Source organism: Nelumbo lutea, chromosome 7 (assembly GCF_056320005.1).
Source record: "Nelumbo lutea isolate HS-2025 chromosome 7, American lotus-T2T, whole genome shotgun sequence".
Taxonomy (NCBI): Eukaryota; Viridiplantae; Streptophyta; class Magnoliopsida; order Proteales; family Nelumbonaceae; genus Nelumbo; species Nelumbo lutea.
This window is the reverse complement of record NC_142690.1, coordinates 51,004,063-51,025,004: the sequence shown is the minus strand read 5'-3', so window position 1 is coordinate 51,025,004 and position 20,942 is coordinate 51,004,063. Positions and strand designations below refer to the sequence as shown.

General features: G+C 40.0%; 1 pseudogene; it reads right to left on the bottom strand.

Moving 5' to 3' along the window:
• Positions 1-10,572: 10,572 nt before the first annotated feature.
• On the bottom strand, positions 10,573-17,577 carry LOC148846355 (ABC transporter G family member 36-like; annotated as a pseudogene).
• Positions 17,578-20,942: the final 3,365 nt, after the last annotated feature.

Below are 20,942 nucleotides of genomic sequence, written 5' to 3'. Positions count from 1 at the left end.
ATTTAAATTTAAATTATATGTTTTGAACCATATAATAATAATAATCAACATATTAAATTACTTGGTTTAATCAATAAAAATAATATAAGTATTATACTATATATTATATTTATTGAAAATCCCAACTCGGAATCACCAAGGCCACAATCGACCTTCACAAGATATGTTCTAGTTCCGAAAACCTGGAACTGGCCCCTATAGGGTAAGTTCTAGGTTCTGCCATGAAATCGAATCAAACCGACCCATGCTCACCCCTAGCCCACCCCAATGAAAACAATGATGAAAAGGGTAAAATTGTCCTTTCATTATCGAAGGAGTATTTTTCTCAACTATTAATTAATTTGGGAAATAACCATTTATCAAGATTCAATGATAGGGTTGCCCAATACCAAATCATGCATTTCTCAAAATAAATCCAATGAATTAAAGGATAAAGTATGGGATTAAAATTACATTGGCTCGGGTGTGTGTAATCTCTTCAAAATATTGCCTTTGAAGATTAAATTAAGATGAATACAAGTTATATAATTTGGGGCGTGTTTTGTTTTTGGATTTTGAGAGGGGGAAAGTTGGTTCAAAATTCCATTAACCAATAAACATATATTCTTTTATCAGATTTATGTGGGGATCAAAAAAAAATTATTTTCCTAAATGATACCCATATCGTACATGGATAAATAACTTTTTCACTTAGGAGAAAATTGTCAATACTTAAATGGAACAAAAATGCCTCTTTTAGTAATAGATTTTTTTGACTAAAATGATCATTAACTTATTTACATAAAAAATAAAAGAATATAAATAAATGCACTTGTCCAGATAAATAAGCAAAATTTGGTCTTATTTGCAGGCGGAGTGATTAACGAGTTCTATGCTCTGCTCTTAGACGTAATTGACTGATGCCTCATGATGGAATGATGGAATTCCTTCCAATACATGCATGGTTCCGTACTGATTGAACCCTTTGGAAGATTCAATGAATGAGGATTGTTAGTTCAGACTATAGGAAGAGTCGATGATTCCTTAAAAAGTACTATTTGAGATTCTGATTATTAGGATATACCGACAAATGAGGCCGGGATGCTAATTTGCAGTCCTTTTTGAATCTGATGGTCTCTGTATTGGATTGGATTTTGGATTGCATGTGAATTGTGAAATGGGCTTCAATTCTTTAGCTCTATTCAATTTATCCTCACAACTACCACGTACGACACCACCATCCCCACCACTGTCGTTATCATCATTATCGTCCAAACAAAAGAATTAAGCTTCATGCCTGGCCATATGCCCATATTGTTGGATAAGACTTGAATAAATTTTGTTGCACCCTTCACCTGATCATCACCTCCATTGTTAGTAATTCTGCAACATACAAGTGAAGTGAGGGAAACATCTAAATCACGACGAGATAGATTACCACACATATCCGATCTGTACATGAATGAGTTCTGGGTTTGAAACAGAAACAAACTGAACCGTTCAAGCTAAAAGATTAAGCTGTTAGACGAGTTCTTGAATAGATTTTTATTTTTTAACACCCTATCATGCAAAAGCCCAACGGCTTTAAAGCATAAATCATACTTGACGAGAATAGAAGATCATTTGGTTAAATAAATTTTGATACCATCTTGAAGAATCATTCGACGTAAAAACTCAAACAGTTTTGTGAAGGCTCCCTTTGTTTTGTATACAAACGTCGAATAGGGGTATTTATGTACTTTGGTTTGTATTTGTGAGTATTCCTTTTATATGCAAAAAGTAATGATTATAAGAACAAAAATGCATTTTTGTGACACTTTTATACTCAAAGAGTATTATTGTACCTATTTTTTTGATACAATTTGTGTTCTTTTGATAATTAACTTTTTGATCAAGTTTAGGCATTTGAGCATAAGATAGTTGGAGCATTTAATGATGGGCCCACACTTTTGCACCTATTTCAAACAAACAAGATGAATGCAAAACGGTTTAAATGTGAACCATATTTGTATTCATGAACCAAAAAATAGGTAAATATGTAGTGTACATATTTGTATTTGCATTGCAACACCAGCTTGTTGAAATTTAATTAAATTACTCTCTCTCTCTCTCTCTCTCTCTCTCTCTCTCTCTTTATATATATATATATATATTAACTGGTCCGCTCCAGTATAAATGCGGATTCGATTCTTAGCACCACCGATTTTTTGGGAATGAGGTTATTAGTGTGGTGAATATCACCAAATATTAAAAAAAAATTTAAATCCACAAAAAGCTTAAAATCCATCAATTTCTGAAATCTATTTTCCTAAGGCTGTGTTTGAAAACGATGCAAATGGAGTGTAAATCCTATGGTTCAGGGTAAATTTGTATTCTGGTTCACTTTTGCCTGTGTTTAACAACATTACATTTATACATTGACAAATAACAGACCAATACATATTTACATTGATAATAAGATATAAAAGTAGGTCAATAAAAGAGAAGTAAATTTTCATTCAAGTGAGCTTTTCATAAAAAAAAAAGATGCTTTATTGGAATTTGTATTTGCATCCATTACAGGTAAAAGTCTGTATGATAAGAAGATAAATATGTCAATATAAAATTAACCTAATTTTATAATTTATATAAACCATTTTACATTCTACATATTTGCATTCACACATTTTTGAATGGTTTCCAGATGCAGCCTAAAGAATGAATATAAACGATTAAATTAAATAGATTTAGAATATATAGGAGTGCCCACAGAAAAAGGAGCCAGAAACAACCTAGGATGTAACACATGTGGCTGTGAATTAGATAACAAATGAACCACAGCCACGGCCAGGCCGGCAGGCCCCTAAGTCAAGCTGTAGAATGTGGATTGGGGGAAAACACAAAGCTTTTTCTCTACAATGTCTAGCTTGTCAATAAAAGACGGTGCCTACTTTTGTACACATTCAGGCATCTATCAATTTGTTGCCGTGTTCAACACACTCACTCTCCTTTGAATTTCAATGGCTGAGAAGAAAAAGCAATAAGCCTTAGATTTTGGTGACAGGGAATAAATAACGATGTAATCAAACTTTGCTCACGGATCCAATAAGAGTGCATAAATTTTGTACTGCCAATATGAATAAAAATGAGACAAAAAAGGGCAAATTTTATATCAAACAAAAGTATAAATTATAACTGAACCGAGTGCAAAATTTATATCCCTATATTTAATTCAAATTTATATGACAAACAAACAGAACCTAAGCAACCACTGTTGCATGTACATGGAGCAAAGTATATTGTAGCTTGTAGGTACCCACTAGAAGATCTACGAAGAAAAAGTGAAAAGTTGGTGATTAGTTAGAATATTCTAATTGCTAAGGTTATCTTCAAGGTGTAGGAGATTGAATGGTTCTGTGGAAAGATCGGCCCATTAAATGGTGGGTCCCACCCTCATGCACGTATGTCGCGTCAATGGCTAAGCGCAATTTGTTGACCGTCACCATACTGGGAAGCTTTCTTTATACACACGGCACTAGTGCTGCTTTTTCTCACTGATTTAATGCATGTGACCTTTTGGGAATGAGAGATGGAATTGCACCGTTGTATTACTGGTAAAAGTAAAGAATAAAACTATTTTTTATGTATGCTTAGATAGAGAAAGATTCTTTGATAGATAGCATGGATATATAGATTTGGTGAAGGAAACAATTCTGTGGATTGATAGACTCTCCTTGATTCCCAATTAAAAAAATCATCTTTACTGAATAACAAAGATAATGTTGGTAGGTGATAAAGGATTCTACTCTATCTACCATTGTCCTAACCTCTTTCATCAGGATAGCATACATCCTTATAAAATTTCACTTTTTAATGCTATCCTTACCATTTATTATATCGTATGTGGATTCCATTACGACTTTATCTAGCAATTTAATGCAAATACTAGGAATGGCAATACATCGAGTTAAATGATAAATCCAGCTTGTCATGTTAGGATTAGGTTTATAGATTTGTTCAAGTGTAGGGTTGGGTTAGAGTTTTGACTTTTAATTAATAATAAAAAGCAAATATATTAATTATTAATTACAATAATAATAATAATAATAATAATAATAATAAAAACAATTCATGACATAATATTAAAATATTAATAAATTAGCAATAAAAAGCAAAGATATTATTTATGTAATAATAATAATTAAGTACAAATAAAATATTGATACAATATAATTAAATTAATAATAAAATAATAACATATTAATTATTAAATAATAATATATTACTTTTAAGAAAACAAACAAAAATAATAGAATATTAATAAAAATAAAGTAGTAATATATTAATAAAATAATCATAAAAACAAAGATATTATTTATTAAACAATAATAATAATTAAGTATAAACAAAATGTTAATATAATATAATTAAAGTAATAATAGAATACTAACATATTAAGTATTAAATACTAATAAAACAATAATTATATATTCAAATGGGCATCATGACACATGGCTCGACAAAACCGCGAGACGACAACTCAACTCCATGTAAGTAGACTTCAGGAGCACGACAAACACCTCACATCTATCGTGGACTCCTTGGCCCCACCTCGACAAGACGAATTGCAGCGGCCTGTGTGACGCGATGGGTGACATCCTCCTCGAGCAAGTTGTCGCCTCTAATGTCCTCGGGATACGATGCCACATTGACGGAGCTAACTACCGCCCTGCCCGTTTTGTGCATGACCGGATAAGCGCTACCCGTTTATGTGGAGTTCATCTTTAGGTGTGAAACCACCTCCGAACTAGATGGGCCAGAGATCTCAGAGGCGCTTCGTGGAGCTCACGACTGTTAACCTATATAAAGGCATCCCATTAGAAAATGTATGTGTGATTTAGCTCTCACAACAATCTAACTCTCTTGCTTTATTGCAATCAAACACTCTGTTCATTGACTTAAGCATCAGAGTGCCCACCCTAGGTATAACAACTCGAACACTCTTATCTCTTCTTCTGTAGCTCAGCTAGGTGACCTACACACTTCATCATCTGAATTGCCTGCCAGTAGGGAGCATTAGATTATGTAACATCAATTGGCGTCGTCCGTGAGAACCACTACACTAAAGCCAGTTCTCACTACACTCCTAGTTATAGTTTAATGGCACCCAACAACAACAACCTCGTCAACAATTACAACAATGCACGAATTAACGGTAAAGTCATAAGGGGGGCAGAACCAACCCACATTACACTCCAAGGTCCCCATTGTCACAATCGAGCAGTTTATTGTCCCCTTGACCCTACCTAGCATCCAGACCACCCAAGGCCTGAACCTCCCTCTATCTGTCGTGAATGCACCTCTTTCGATGGTCGAGCCCTCTGTGGTTGGGAATGATGGTCACCAATTCCACAAGCTAGTGTAGTACATCTACAGGATAGACATGTGGATGCAGTATTGGAAAGGTCGCTTTGCGGCAATGGCTAGGGTGCAGCCACAACTATCACCTGATGTACAGATCCAGCGACAACAACAGTACTAGGTCGTTGTGAACTAGAACCAGAACCAACAACTCAGCGACTAGAATCAAAACTAAGACCCGGTGTCGAACCCTCCTTGCCACCACGATGATTGCAATCAGGCAAGGACACCCACACCTTAGAAACTTGGGACCTGACTTACATCCTGAAAGAAGAGACCAATTGAGTGACCTCTTTAGCTGGGACCAAAACCACTGGTTCCACTAAGGGGTCCAGGAGGATGTTCTGCAAACGTTCACATCATGTCGTCGGAAAGAGCCACTTCACTCCAAAGAACGAGTAGTAGGCGAAGAAGCAAGAAGGAAACAAGGAAGAGGATAGCCAAATCGCCACCTTGTCTGTACCACCCATGATCGTCACTTTAAGGCCCCCAACCTGGACTCTTATGATGGCACCACTGACCCAATCGGCCACCTCGATAGCTTTTAGGCACTTATGCAATTGCATGGGGCGACAGAAGCAAGCCTCTGTATGACCTTCTCTTCTACCTTCTAGGGTACATCTTTGATGTGGTATTCTAGGTTTATCCTGAGCTCCATAAAGACTTAGAACCAATTGACGGACCTATTCACCACCTACTTCACGACCAACAAGCGATGCCCAAAGTCCTCGATGAACCTAATGAATGTGATCCAACGTCCTGATGAGTCAGTCACTTAGGGACTACATTAAAAGGTTCAATCTTGAGCGACTATAGATTCCCAACCTCGACCTAGTTTTTCAGATCACTACGGAAATCAATGTCATCTGACACCCCAACTTGCGCTTTTGCAAAGGAGAGATCAACCTACTCGCGACCCACTACTAGTAGAGCAGCCCTCCGTGGTGTCATCAACATGATCACAGAAGGGTCGATAGTTGTAGACTACAGACGTTAGTAGGTAGGAATTCGGTTTGGGAGCTCTTGTATGAAGAAGAGAACCTAGCAAAGTGCCCTTGCATGAAAGAAGTCATTTACTTCACCGAGGATCACACTTGTGGGATCTAGTATCTGCATGATGATGCCATCATAGTCAAGTTAGTATTAAATGACTTCGAGGTAAAATAGATTCTAGTTGACTCCAAAAGCTCAGTGGACATCATATTCTTGGAGGTGTTCGAGCATATGGAACTAGAGGGGAAGGACTTGCTTCTGACCAATGTCCCCTTGGTCAGCTTTAATAAAGAAGTGGTGCGACCCTTGGCTGTATTAATCTGCCGGTGATAGTAGGCTCGACACCAAAACAAGTCCACTTCAACCACAACTTCTTAGTGGTGACAACCGCCTCGCCCTATAATGTCATTCTAGGATAACCTATTCTATACACCTTCAGATTCGTGTTGTCAACCTATTACTTGGCGGTGAATTTCCCAACGGACTGTGGAGTAGGCATAGTGTATGGTGATCAACTAGAATTGTGGAAGTGCTATGTGGTAGCACTCAAGGGCAAGGGAAAGCAGAACGTTGACATCAACCTAGAGCCACCCCTGAAGAACAACGATAGAGCTTGCTCAATGGATGACACTGTCTTGGTGTCGGTCTCAGATACCAACCCCTTGAAGACAGTGCAAATCGACACACGCCTCAAGTAACCACTAGGCTCTAAACTGGTAAGTTTTTTAATTAAAAATTTAGATATTTTTGCTTGGTTAGCCACAAATATGCCTAGTATAGATCCCTCTATCATAACTCATAGGCTGAATGTTGACCTTTTAGTCGCACTAGTCTGATAGAGGAAAAGGAACCTCGCCCAGGAGTAGTGGAGGATAGTAGATGAGGAGGTCGGGAAACTCCTTGTAGTAGGCTTTGTGAGAAAGGTCCAATATCCAAGTTGGATTTTAAACCTAGTCCTCGTGAAGAAGTTCAATAGCAAGCGGCGCATGTGCGCCGACAACATCGACCTCAATAGAGCTTGCCCAAAAGACAACATCCCACTCCCTAGGATAGATCACATAGTAGATATAACCTCAGGGTTCGAGTTGTTGAGCTTCATGGACACCTATTCCGGTTACAACCAAATTTAAATGGATCCATCTGACTAGGAGAAGATAGATTTTGTAATTAAACGTTGGGGCGACCAACCAACGCCTCGTAAACAAAGTATTTTTTGACCTCAAATTTTTTAATTGCTGACCTAAATAGCGTATTTAACGTTCTAAGAGAATACAACATGAAGCTCAACCCAAACAAGTGTGTCTTTGGTGTCACGTCGGGCAAGTACTTCGGCTACATAATGAACTGATGAGGCATCGAAGCCAACCCAGACAAAATACAGGACATCCTAAATATGCGACCTCTTATATCAATAAAAGAAGTACAAAGGCTAACAGGTCATGTAACTGCCTTGAATCGGTTTATGTCTAAATTGGCTAGGCGGTGCCTTCTATTCTTCAAAGCCATAAAGAAAAATCAAGACTTTGAGTGGGCCGAGGAGTGACGAGCTCAAGAGGTACTTAAGTTCCCCACTTCTACTAACTAGGTCAGAACCCGAAAAGGAGCTTACACTCTACCTCTTCGCAAGTGATGAGGTAGTTAGCTTGGTCTTAATTTGAGAGGTGGGCAAAGTGTAGCGACCTACCTATTACATAAGTAAGGTCCTTCATGCATGTCACCTAGACCCGATATCCTAACATAGAAAAGTTGGCCTTTGCCTTAGTGTTGGCAGCCTAGAAGTTGCTCCCTTACTTCCAAGCTCGTACCATTATCATCTTAATTAGTCGACCTCTGAGGCAAGTTCTTCAAAAGCTTGAGGTCTTGAGGAGATTGACGAAATGGACAATCGAGATTAGAGAATACAATATTTGGTTTGATCTGCACCCAGCAATCAAGGCCTAGGTCCTAGATGACTTCATCATCGAGTATACGATCAGCATGCTGGCCCCTGGGGTTGTAGAGCCTATGACCACCTCAAAGGCTACTACTAGTGTGACACCCAACCTGACAAGGGATGAGGAGCCCTGGATCCTCCATGTAAATGGCTCATCCAACCAGTAAAAAAGTGGAGTTGGACTAATCCTTTATGGACTTAGCAGAGTAAAGCTGGAATATGCTCTCACATTCCAAGCGTTGAACAATGAGGCTGAGTATGAGGTGCTCATCGCAGGCCTCTCCCTGAGAAAAGAGGTTGGCGCAAAGCATATCATCGTGTGCAGCGATTCACAACTAGTGGTGAACCAAGTGAATAGACAATATGAGACTAGGGAGCCCGCCATGTTGGCCTACTTGGCTAAGGTTAGAGAGCTCCTACCCAACGTCTGCTCTTGGTACATCCAACAAATCCCAAGGTCTAAGAACACCGATGCTGATGTGCTCACTAATCTGGTCAATGTGACGGACACCACCAAAAGAACTATGTACATCAAAGACCTACCGCGCTCGAGCATAGAAAGAGTGGTAGAAGATGTCGCTTCCATCATGGTCGTCGAGCCGAGATAGATAGATCTGCTTATTGAACATTTGCGCCACGGGATCTTACATACAAATTATAACGAGGCATGGAGCATAGAATAGCAGTTCACTCACTATGTAATCATTGGAAGCTACTATATCGTAGGTCATTCACTTTTCCCTACCTACACTTCTTATGTCCAACTGAATTAAACCATGTGCTATGAGAGATCAATGAAGGTCTCTATGGTGGATACTTAGGGGTAGGGCACTATCCCAAAAATCGCTGCAACAAGGATATTACCGGTCGATGATGAAGGCGGATGCCATCTAGTTTGTGTAGAAGTGTGATAAGTGTTAGAGGCACACCAACATACCATGACAACCTTTTGCCGACCTGAGGTACTTGACTAGCCCATGGCTATTTTCATAGTAGGGAATTGACATACTCTGTCCCTTTCTTCTGGCAACTAGGTAGAGAAGGTTCTTAGTCATTGTGGTGGATTATTTTACTAGGAAGCTGAACTACTGGTATCAATCACAACTCAGATCGTGCAAAATATTTTTTGGAGAAACATTGTGTGTCATTTCGGACTACTCAAAGTGCTAATATCGGACAACGAAAAGTAGCTCGAGGACATCAAATTTCAAAATTGGTGTGTGAAGATGGACATATAGTAGAGCTCCACCACGGTGGCTCACCCCTAAGAAAATGGTTAGGTCGAAGTGACAAAAAAGGCGGTCCTACGCAAAATTAAAGCTCGACTCTCTTGCGCTAAGGGTTTATGGGTGGGCGAGCTTCCTAGTGTTTTATGGGCCTATTGGACGACGATTAAGACAACAACGGATGAGACTCCCTTCAACTTGACATATGGGACAGAGGCCGTCATCTTGATAGAGATCGAAGTGCCAACCTTGTGGTCCAAGACGTATGACAAGGGGAGGAACGAGGACAAGTTGCAGACTAACTTGGATTTAGTAAAGAAAGTTTGTGACTTGGCCTACATATGGACTGCGGTGTACCAACAATGAGTAGATTGGTACTATATAATGCCCAAGTGAAAAGACACCAATTCTAAGTTGTCGACTTGGTACTCTGGAAGGTTATGGTGCCTAAGCCCAGCTCAGAAAGACGAGGTCCAAATTGGGAGGGCCCTTATAGAGTGTCATGAGGGATCGACGAAGGATCATATGAGCTCAAAACTTCGAAGGGGAGGCAGGTACCCCGTGCAAGGAATGTCGACAACCTAAAGAAGTGCTACCTATGAAGAATTCATAGTTTTGAGCAGCTTCCGCAAAGGCTAGCAATTACACCAAGTACAAAAACATAGACCATCCGCTATGGTGGCCTCGTCAAGCTAATCTTCGACAATAAAAATATGTAGTTTTGTAGTGTTTTGATTTAGTTGACAAAATATGCATCTCAATAGCATTTCAACTTAGCCGAACAAATATGCAACTTGACAGAATTTTGACGTAGCCAAGAAAATATCATGTGCGTCTTACGTATTGATACTTAGCCTATTTTTCTAAGATGGAAAATAAAAGGTACAAGGAGGCACAATGCGTATGAAAGAGAAATTTCATTAACAGAAAGAGAAAAGTACATCACTACTTGAAAAAAGCGAGAATGATAGTAGAAAACCGAGCTTGGAAGCTCGAAGTACAATATGTATAATGGGGGGGGGGGGAGAGAAAAGAGGTAGTTCAAGGTTCATCCTCAGCATCCCACTCTCCAACACCCACTTCGACCTCATACTCACCGTCTTCCACCATGTTGTCCGAAGTGTCTGGCTCACCATCTATCCAGTTGCTCACCTCGTCTAGAACCAACCTGATTGAGATGTGGCTAAAGTTGAAATTTGGATGCAGATGCTGGAGGTAGAGACGACACAGGTAGAACCCCTTCTTAAGGCACGGTTTGACAGATTCCAACTTCACGCTCTTGAACTCAGGCGAGCTCTAGAATCCCTCGGCTCTAAGCTACTTCGCCCGTTGGATGTCCTCATCATATTTGGTTTGCCTTTCCTCGAGTTACCTAGCTTGTTCCCCTCCCTTGGAGGTCAGGCTACTGATCTTGCCCATTGCCTCATCTAGTTGGTGAGTTAGGTTGGACAATGCATCAAAGAACCGCCGATGATCCTCCTGGGATTCTAGCCAAGCACCTTCCAATTGAAAACGAAGGGACTCGATCTCGGCCATCATCTGCGTGGCATTGCGCTCCATAGTGAGGGAACGATCATATAGATCTCGAGTCATGCAACTTTCCTACAAAGAAAGAATTAGCAAGACACGCATATACAGAGACCAACTGTTAAAGGGTGGCAAGTACTTATCAATAAGATGTCTCGGATTATCATACCACCGAGGTTGGAAATGCTCGCTGACTTAAGTCCCACTTGTCTTTAGGAAGAAGTATGTCGTTGATCACCTTAAAGGCAATGCGAGGATCTCAAATACTATTCGCAACAGTGACATCCTAGTTTGGGAGGTAAATGGGGCTGTGTGAACTGGACCCTTCAGAAGCGAAGTTGAGGAACATGTAAGCCCCGAGTGAAGCAAATTGGTTAGGCATGGCCGCGGAGTCGACGAAGGTTAGATTGATGTTATCATCCACATCGAGCTCCCTAGTTGGTGGCCTACTCTCTATAGATTCTTGCTCCGTCTCCGAAGCATGTGTAGATCTGGATACCCTCCTCTTTTTCCTGGGAGCCCTCTTCACTGCAGCTAGAATAGACGTCGTGCTTGATTTACCTGCCAAAGGAAAAAGATTTAGTTAGATCGGAAGATCACAATAGATTGGCAGAACAAAAGAATAATGTGAGTGACCTATCCACAGGACTTAGACTGGCCCCAATGAGCATTAATTCGGTTAAAAACTCGTCAACCAAGGATTGCCACTCTACAAGGAACAAAACCTAGTCCGCTAGCTAGTCGTTGAACTCAATTTCTGGGATGCTCCTCGGCTCACTCCTCTAAGTGGTATCCATGGGACAACTGTCTTCCTGGGATAGGAAGAAGTATCTTGACTTCCATGGGACAACTGTCTTTCTGGGACATCTTCTTTATTTGATAGAGCCCAGTAAAAATATCTATGTTGAGCTCAAAATTGAGGTGGAAGCAAATAGAGATCGTCCCCACAATTGTCCTAATTGAGTTCGGTTGAAGCTGTCCTAGAGAGATGCCATAGTGTGAAAGCACCTTGCAAATGAAAGGATGGAGTGGGAAGCGAAGCCTGGCAGTAAGTGCCTCTTCAAAGACACATACCTCAGTTCGTCCTTGATTCCAAGGGAGTTGGTCTTCTCCAAGCAATTACCTCCTCCCCAGTTAGTTTGGTAGGTCTGAACTCTTACATGGTCTTAGGTTGTTAAGAGGTTGAGGTCCCTCTATGGGATCCTCATCGCTCCTAAGCCAAGGTCCTCACCTCATCTCGAGCGGCTCAGAGATACTCCCTCTCCAACCCACTAGACATAACTTAAGAATAAGGACTCACCAAAGACTGAGATTGAAAACCAACCTCGTGTGCAAGTTGCTCAACCACTCGTTCAACAACACTCTAGAAAACTCCAAAACAGCGTAGTAGGGACCCGTCGGGGGCCTCTATTTATAGCGGAAGATCGATGATGGAGATGCTCTTCATCTAATAGACTAAAAAAGTAATGCATGCTTTCAAAACTTAGCAGTACATTCGAATTTTGAATTTTCCCGCTTAGTTGGGCCACTTTGACACTTGGCGACGAAATTCAAAATTTGAACTCACACACCCAATTCGAAATTTGAACTTAACGTGCTCGATGATCCGCTCTCTAAACTTGGTGGGCAAACCAGATTGTGCTTGTGGAGAATCAACCAGATCCATCACTCTAGGCCAAAGGCTTGTAACGAGCTACTCCCTTGTTGAACTAACCTCGACTCGGGAATGGGGGGAAATTGATGAGGGATAATTTGGCCCTCTAGTGACATCATGACACATGGCTCCACAAAACCATCATAAAACAACCCAACTCTATGTAAAAAGAATTTGGGAGCATGATAGACACCTAACATCCGTCACGGACTCCTCGGCCCCACCTTAATACGACAAACTACAAATAGACCAAATGATGTCAGGTCGGCACAAGAGGCGATCTAGGTCTGCCGACCTATTAGAGATTTAGCTAGCAGCTTGTATGACACGACGGGTAATATCCTCTTTGAGCGAATTGTCGCTCTCGACTTCCTCAGGATTAAGATGCCACGTCGACGAAGCTAACTGCTACCTACTTACGCGAAGTCCATCTCTGGGCGTGAAACTACCTCTGAACTAAACGGGCCGGGGATCTCGAATGCATTTCATGGAGCTCACGGCTGTTAGCCTATATAAAGGCGTCCCCTTCCTCAAAAAAGGTATGCACGATTTAACTCTTACAACACTCTATCTCTTTCGCTTTCTTGCAATCAAACACTCAATTCATTGACTTAAGTATTAGAGTACCCACCCCAACTAAAGCAAACCAGACACTCTGATCTCTTCTTTTGCAGCTCAGCCAGGCGCCGACCTGGCAACCTACAAGACGTGCTCGCCAACAAATTCGACATGCATATCCTAACACTCCTACGATCCTTGGAAGTTGGCCCACGTGCCGAACGATCCAGAGGGTGGTCAACGTGCATGGCAATTGCCTTAGGGAATCTCAAACTACTTAGACGATTTCTCGGAAATCTCGGATGCAGTGTGTGAAGCCCACGCCAAACAATGCCTATATAAAGGCACCAACCCCAATGGCATAGGGGGGGGGGCAAGTAAGCATATTCTAGCTCTCATACTTTGTGATTTTTAGCTTCAGTCTACTATGATAGTACTGACTTAAGCATTGGAGCAACCTCGCCGGGTCAGCCACCTCGGGTCCTCTGACATTGATTCCTTGCATGTCTCTAAAGAACTACAAATCTCAACAATCAATCCAGCTCGCCACCAGGCAACTTGGCCCTCTGGTCAGCTCGACAACTAATAGGCAGCTCGGCCCTCTAGTAAGCTTGGAAACTAATAGGCAACTCGGCACTCCGGTCAGCTCGACCTTCTGGTCAGCTCGGCCCTCTGGTCAACTCGTCACCTAACCTGCCTAGCTTGGCCCAGTCAACTCGTCATCTAACCTGCCTAGCTCGGTTTAGTCAGTTTGGCACTAACCGGCCCAGCTCGGCCCAATTAACTCGGCACCTAATCTGCCCCCAACTCGGCCTAGTTAGCTCGGCATCTAGATCCTCATCCAACAAAAGTTCACTTCAGCCTCTGAGTCATCGACCACTTTGAAGCAGACCAAATGACGAGGTACTTAACACAAAAAATTGATACATCACCAAAAATTAATTCATAAGGTTCTATGACGTTTTGCATCACTCGGCCTTTTTGGTAGAGAGACCAAGATTTTGTTTCCAAAGCTTGATAATGTTAGAATAATGAAGCTACTTCACATGTTTGAAAGATAAGGTTTGTCCCGTTCGTTCTTCTGTTTTTATTCTATTCTCTATTATATCCAAATTATTTAATGCTCTCTATATTGTTTCTTTCATTATTTCTATGCATGATATTTTATTAATATTTTTTAAAATTGTTTTTCTTGTTGGATCTTTTACAAAGATTGATTTAACATCAGCTGACATAGTATCTGACATGAGAGTAACTAAATATTGAGAAAATCAAATTTAAAGCATCGATTTGGGAGGACATCAGATCACTTGTAGAGCCTGGAAGGATTACTATGCAAAGGTATGCTTAGATTACAATAAGCCAGGCCGTTGTGTGGTTTTGTTTCTTCTGCAATCGGAACATTGCCATTGTAAACTAGAGAGAAAAACATGTTCCAACCCTGAAATTTTATCCGAATTTATTTGTTTCACTCTTGTTAGAAATGGATAAAAATGGGTGAGCAATATTGAATTGATCTAACCTCATTTTCTATTGTTGGCGTAGGAGTTAACATGAGGGTTTTTTGGGTTAGATTTTGTAACAATGACAAAGTGAGAAGAAACTTCTTGGGATCTTCCAGGAGTTACTATCTAGTTCTGCTTTCTCTTATTCTGTCATCACCTGATAACACCCCAAAGGCACTGAATAAAGTGGAAGGGCAAAACAGGATTCATAGAGCTATATAACTGGGAGAAGGCATTTTTCAGTTCAATTGACAACACCGACACCCCAAAACAAAACAGTTCATTTGGACGAAGATGATTACACAAAATATGATGGCTTGGACGAAGTTATAAGGAAGCTCCATCATTAGCTGTATGATTCACAATTTTTACCAAACTTAAATAATCACTTTTGATCTATTGTAGTATATATGGGATTACTTGGTCATCAAATGCTAGAGAAATAAGTTATGCAGATTCAGGTTACCTGGGCATAGGCATATGAATCCTAGGAAAACTACTGCAGTGTACATGCATCCCAAGGCATTGAAAACATCTTGTTGCTTTTCACTGGCACATCCAGTCATAAAAATCAATATGGGTGAGAAAAATTAGTTAGTAGTTAATTGGGGATTTTCATTTCTAGTTTTTGGTGGAGGCAGATGCTTACATTTTGCTTCCCATGTTCCAAAACAAGCTTCCAAGGAGTATAGCACCTATGAGAGTGAAGAAAAAGCGGACAGCGTTGTATTGCGGATTCCTCCAGTATGACCAATGTTGCTACCAGAGACAGGCCTTCGCCTGAACCCACAAAGATTGTGAGAATCTAGTTTTGAAGTGTAGATCATTGGATCCAGGGACTGGTTTTTTTAAGTTCTTCTATAATTGATTTGTTTTTTTGATAGAGTTGAATTAAGGTAAATTTCTGCAAAATCTACTCCAAGATAATTTTCAGAAGCTATTGAAGTTACTTCCAGCATCCATGTTGCTGGGTTATATCCAGGAGGTCTCTTTGGGATTCCATCAACTTCTTCCAAGTAGTTGATGAGCTCATGTGACTGTTTTCCAAGTGGACGTGCATATATTACTTGTCCTCCCTGCTTTCTAAGAAATAGCTGTTGCAGAAAACAAATTCGCCAACAAATAAGGAGGCATAGTAGTTGAAAGTTGGTGTAAAATTTTGAACTTGGGTGTTTTGTTGAATGATTCATTTGCAAATCAAACCTCATCAAATGACTCAAAGATTTGGATACTTGGTTGGTGAATAGTGCAAACTACGGTTCTTCCTGTGTCTACTGTGTTGCGAACAGTTTGCATCACAATTGCTGCAGCTCGAGCATTGTAGTAGGTCCATCCATGAAAATAATGGAGGGGTTGGCTACAAGTTCAACAGCTATGGTAAGACGCTTTCTTTGTTCCATTGAGAGTCCAGTAACACCTTGAATGCCTACTAGGGCATCCTGCCTCACAAAAATCTGCATAACAAATTTGAAGATTTTGTTTCATTGAATAAATGGTTCATAGAAGTTTTCTAGGTCTGCTATAAAAATTTGATAGTGGTTCAATGGAGTTCACCTCTCTTGTTTGCATATCCACTTCAGTAGGTAGTCAAAGCCAAGCCGAGAAAAGAAAAGATTCATTAACAGTAAGGTTGGGAGAGTGAACGTCATTTTGTTCACAGTAACCACTGATTCGGGCAAAAGTTTCTTGCTTCTTTGGGTAGCCAGAGGGGGTGATTGTGCCCTCAAAATATCCAACAGTTTTCTGTCCAGTGAGTACATCCATGATCCATTAGGGTGGTTTTCCCAGCACCAGTCACTCCCGTCAAACATGTCAACACACCTGCTCTAAAGGACCCACTTACTCCACGTAGTAGCTGGAGACGGTCCCCTGGTGTCCCTTGCTGTTTCATTTCCTGCACCAATAGAATAAATGGGATGAGTTGAGAAATATATTAATGCTTGTAGACATAGTTAATTTTGCTAATTAAGAAATCTTTTTCCTGTTACATGAATCAAAGTTTGATATCATCAAGGAAAACTATCTCTTTTTTATTTGATCCAATGGCGTTCCATTAGATAGAAAAGATATTAATAGGTCCTTATTAAATCTAGGATTAATGAATGCTCCATTAGATAATGAACTATTGGTTCAACACATGCAAACTTACTCTGGGCATGTCAACGAAGTAGTTCACATTGTCAAATTCCATGGAAAGAGGTTTAACTGGCAAGACCATGCCTTTCTTCTGAGTCTTACTCTGTTTTCCTGAAAAATGCCATGCCAATGACATTGTATACTCAAGTTTGGAATATAACCTTCTACCACATATTCTAAAACAAATATTCTTTGTACAGTGGTTAGTTATTTTTACTACAATACAGAAAATAGGCTACCAGAAGCTTGTATATGGCTGTTTTTCCCATTTATTGTTTCACCAGCATTAGTTATTGTTATTTGAGCCAAACCAAGAGTTGAAAAGACAATAAGAGAAAATAAGTTTCAAAGAAAATTAACCAAATTATGAAATCAGTCCAATTAAGATTGATTTTCTTCTCACGGTTCAGGTATGCCAATGCAAGAGTATAAAGGACATTGAAGAAAATGTTGTATGCCAAAAGGGCCCCATTTGCTGTCCAGTACCACTTTTCTTCAGGAAATAATCCCCGATCAGCTTCAGAAGAGTCTGTCCTACCTGCAAAATAGTGTTGATTTTATTGTCTATTCATCTTAACCTGCTTATTTGTTCCACTGAAGGCCAGGATATACCTTGCCCCATCTACTTTCTAGGAACTCATTTACGGCAATTGCATTCTGAGCCATACATTAAAGGAGATGCCCAGTACCCCCAGACCCACCATTTATGTATGTCATCTGTGAATTTCATTCAGGAAAGAGGTACTCTTGGTACAGCATAGTAATTGTAGTGTGAATTTCATTAAGTTTCTTGCTTGTTCACCATGACCCTATGGTAGGTGAGAGGAGCACAGTTTCAACCAAGTTACAAATATATAGCATTAATAAAATGCTAGGTCCCTTTTGGAGAAACCTACTTAGGATTTTCTATATCATGAAGAAGGTTTATATCAGTGTTTCTGTTTTGAAAAAGGTTTGATGGATTTTTTCTTTTTCTGCAGAAAATTTATGTGAAACCTGCAATATAGTTGATCTTTATTTCAATTTCATTTCTTTTTTCCTTTTACCATTTCTGTTTTCTTCAATAGCTTCCTGTCAATACAAGCTGCCCAGCTTTTAAATTTAAAGACAGTTTTTGTCCTGTGACTGATCATGACATTACCCTCCTTTTCTTTTTTGGGTCATTCAAGTTAGTTGATGTGTAAATCATGTATCATTTAAGAGTAATTCAGGAACCAAGGCTAAGGAAGATCTTGCTGCAGCAACACGTGTATATATGGCTCAGTTGGGAGTGCAAAGCCTTATATTTTACATGTGGTTTGAAGATTTCACAATGAATGGCTGAAAAGGGCTGTGAGAACGGTGTGAGCACAGTTTTGCGAGGGCTGAATCCGCCCACCTTTGATGTTGTTTGCCCTTCTTACGATACATGTGGTCTGAAGATTTGTAAGTAGGTAAAGAACTCACATCAACTGAATTTTGAACTACCTTTGATATTCCAATTAATTGCTTAATTACTAGTCCTATCTTTATAGTTAAAATACTTGAACATAATTCTAATATTTATATGTTTTGATTTGCAGGTTCAACCAATATGCTAAGTGGATTTGCATTAGAAGATATACTGCATTATTAGAGAATTTGATTATTTTTTTAAGTTCTTGTACTATTTATATGTCAATTGGATATTGTATTTGAACAATGTCTTTTGGATATTTTAATATATAATCTTTGAATTAATAGATTTCATTTTAAATTGATTTTTATAAAATGGCTTTGTTGTACTAAACATGTATGAAAATGCTAAATCAATAAACAATTGAGTTACCACAAAAATCCTGCAATTAAGAGGGTATATGAATTTTTTTTTTGAAAAAAATAGGTTTATGCCGGCGGTCATGTCTGCCGGCTTAGCTATCAACATGGTATAAATAAAAAATGAAAAAGAGATCTAAGTCGACGGTCATGGAACCGCCGGTTTAGCTGCAAACACACTAAGGCAGCAGTCATTTAACACCTAAGCTGGCATTTTGGACCGCCACCTAAGAACAGGAGGGAGTTTGATAGAAATCTAAGGTGGTGGTCTTTTGGTATCTAAGTTGGCGGTCAAAACCACCACCTGATTAATGCTAAGCCAGCGGCTCAATGTGACTGCCGCTTCAGAGTAATTTAAACTGGCTTCAACCGGTCATCTAAGCTGGTGGTCTTTTGCATCTAAGGTGGCAGCTGATAAGGGGGCGGATGCTTGACCTTCACCTTAGACCTAAGCCGGTGGCGGTCATAGGACTGTCGGCTTTGACCTTTTTTCTTGTAGTGTTGAAGAGTTGGAAGAGCAGATGAACTGAAGAGATCGGCGAGTAATCAAAGGCGTGAGGTGTGCTAAGGTGAGTGAGTGCAAAGTGTAGAGAGAGAGAGAGAATAGTCATAGAAAGTTGTACCTTTATTGGCTTGCCTATTGATAGGGAGGGAACCATTAATCATGAAGGGAATGGATCTTGTAATAGCTCCCAAGTTGGTTCACTTCCTCCACCCATAATGTTCTAGTAACACCCATGTGGTTGGCCATTAACTCGTATTAAGTGCTTGGGTGTTAGTGAATTGGTTTGGTCAGTCCACATATGGTAGCCCACTGTTACAAATTCACATATTGCATCCAAGTTGCCCAATGACATTTGGTGGTCTCCCATTTGCGCATGTTGTATAGATGAACCACTTGGCCCCCATTTCCATTGTCGACGAGCTTGACATCAGGTCAGCTCGGCCAAAGGAAGTTGTTCTGGGCTGCTTTTAGGCCAGTGGGGAGTTCCTCTCATACATTGCCTTTGAGAAATTTCTTGCAAATTCTTAAGAGATGCATCATTTCAGCTAGTGAGATCGTCGAAGCGGCGGTTTGCGTGTCGCACCTTTCTGTGTATTCGACCTGGTTTCATGCATCATTCCTGATTGGCTACCTATTGACAAGAATATTATAGCCGTCACCGTAACTCTATCGCCTAACTCATTTCTCAGCCATTGATTTCCATTTTCTCTCTTCAAACCTAGCAGATCTTGGTCTACTAAAGGTCTTGGATGATTTTAATTCTTCAATCTAGAAATTTATTCTTTCTTTCTGTTAGTTGAAATGCTCAATAATCAAATATATATATGTAATTAAAAATATTTTTGATTTAACAAAGGATATGTTTCTCAAGGTATATATCCTAGTATATGAACTTGCTCTTTCTTGACCTTGGTGGTCATTCAAAGGGGTAGCTCTGGTCGATGGGCTAGCAGGTCGGCCTCCCGAGCCTTCCTCTCTTGCCCTTGCTGGTCATTCAAAGGGGGCACAACATTCCCCATCATGGTGGTGAGGTCCTAAACTTGCCACTAAAGATTGTTAAATTGCTCTTATGTGACTACCTATAGTTATATTTGATACCAAGAGGGCATGGTCATTGAATTAGATGGTGTGGTTATAGGTAGTCCTTATGTTAGGAAAGACAGGGTCATTGAATTAGATGACCTTGGTGAAATGGGCGTTTTGTTTAGGGCTCCAACAGACAATGTCAATTGTTGATACACAATTCCATGATGAGAGTAAGAGTATAAAGTTGTGCTAGGGACCTCTATAGAGGTGTTTCACCTGTAATCACAAATAAGTGTCAAAGGCAATGTTTTTGAATAGTCGTTGACCCGACTGTTTGGCCCGAAAACTATCCAAGCAACCAGTTCTGTTTCACTCCTAACCCATTCTTGATTCAAAAATCGTTGGCTTCATTAGAAAATTATTGACTCGGGCAGCCAAATTGTCGACTTGTTTGACCTAGACAATGATTCGTAGTGTAAAGTTGTAGGAGAGAAACACATGAACTCAGATCTGAGTTCGTGTCTCAAATCTAAGGAAAGAAGAAGAAGAAGAAGAAGAAGAAGAAGAAGAAGAAGAAGAAGATCACAGATGTTATAGAGAATCTCAAATCTAAGATCCGAGAACTCAGGTCTTAGATCTGCGAACTCAAGTCTTAGATCTCTGTCTATTCTCGCTGCCTCGCCGTCGCCATTATCATCGCCGGTGA